The following is an 865-nucleotide window of genomic DNA, read 5'->3' as shown; positions in this document are numbered from 1 at the left end:
TATTGTCATATGAAGAGGCATTCAAAGCGTATGCAGGCCAAGAACTACAAGACAAAATATAAAGATACATCAGGCAGGTAACAAAAATCTTATAGTTCTGGAGTTTTTGATATTTATGATATACACCAGCTTTGTAATTTATTTTGATTTCTTTTCTCATCTAAATAAATAATCTGGTCCTCGGTTGGGGAGAGAGACCAGAGGTGCTGGGGGATTCTTTCACATGTAACAGTGGGGAGGGATAAAACATGGAAGGACAGATCCTCTGAGAAGCAAAGCAGGGGTGAGCAGGGCTATGCTCCCATAGTGATGTTTGGATACACACAGAGGCACATATGCTCCCACAGGCACAGTAAACCTCAAGGTTCTAAATGAAATATCTACAGGTAGTGCTCAGATTCTCTATTCTTGAGTTTTAATACTTTGGGAGACAATAACTGAACAGTTCAGAGCTTACTTTTTAGGTCATAGTTGTGGGATCCTAATTGAGTTCTTACATGGGTCCTCGGACAAACTGATTAGCTTTGTAAGGCATCATTTTCCATATTGGTAAAATAGGGATCATAGTGTGGTTTTCACGTCTTCTTGGCTCTCATCGTATTATCTGGGATGCTTGGTATAATCACTCAGTTGTCTCCCGTGGGAAAAGAAACAGAGAAGGTCCTGGGAGAAGTATGAAAGTTCAAAGGCAAGTAGTCTCCCTTTATCTTAGTAATATCTTAGGAAGATTTGCAGTAGGCAGACTTGAAAAAGCAAAAAAAACCAAAAAAGTATGTTTGTGTTAAAATTAAATACAGACCCAGGGCTATCAGGTTGAAAACTAGGGGTAACTTTTGAGAAAATAACTCAAAATAATGTAAAATTT

This window comes from Balaenoptera musculus, chromosome 8 (genome assembly GCF_009873245.2).
Source record: "Balaenoptera musculus isolate JJ_BM4_2016_0621 chromosome 8, mBalMus1.pri.v3, whole genome shotgun sequence".
Taxonomy (NCBI): domain Eukaryota; kingdom Metazoa; phylum Chordata; class Mammalia; order Artiodactyla; family Balaenopteridae; genus Balaenoptera; species Balaenoptera musculus.
This window is presented reverse-complemented; position numbering follows the sequence as displayed.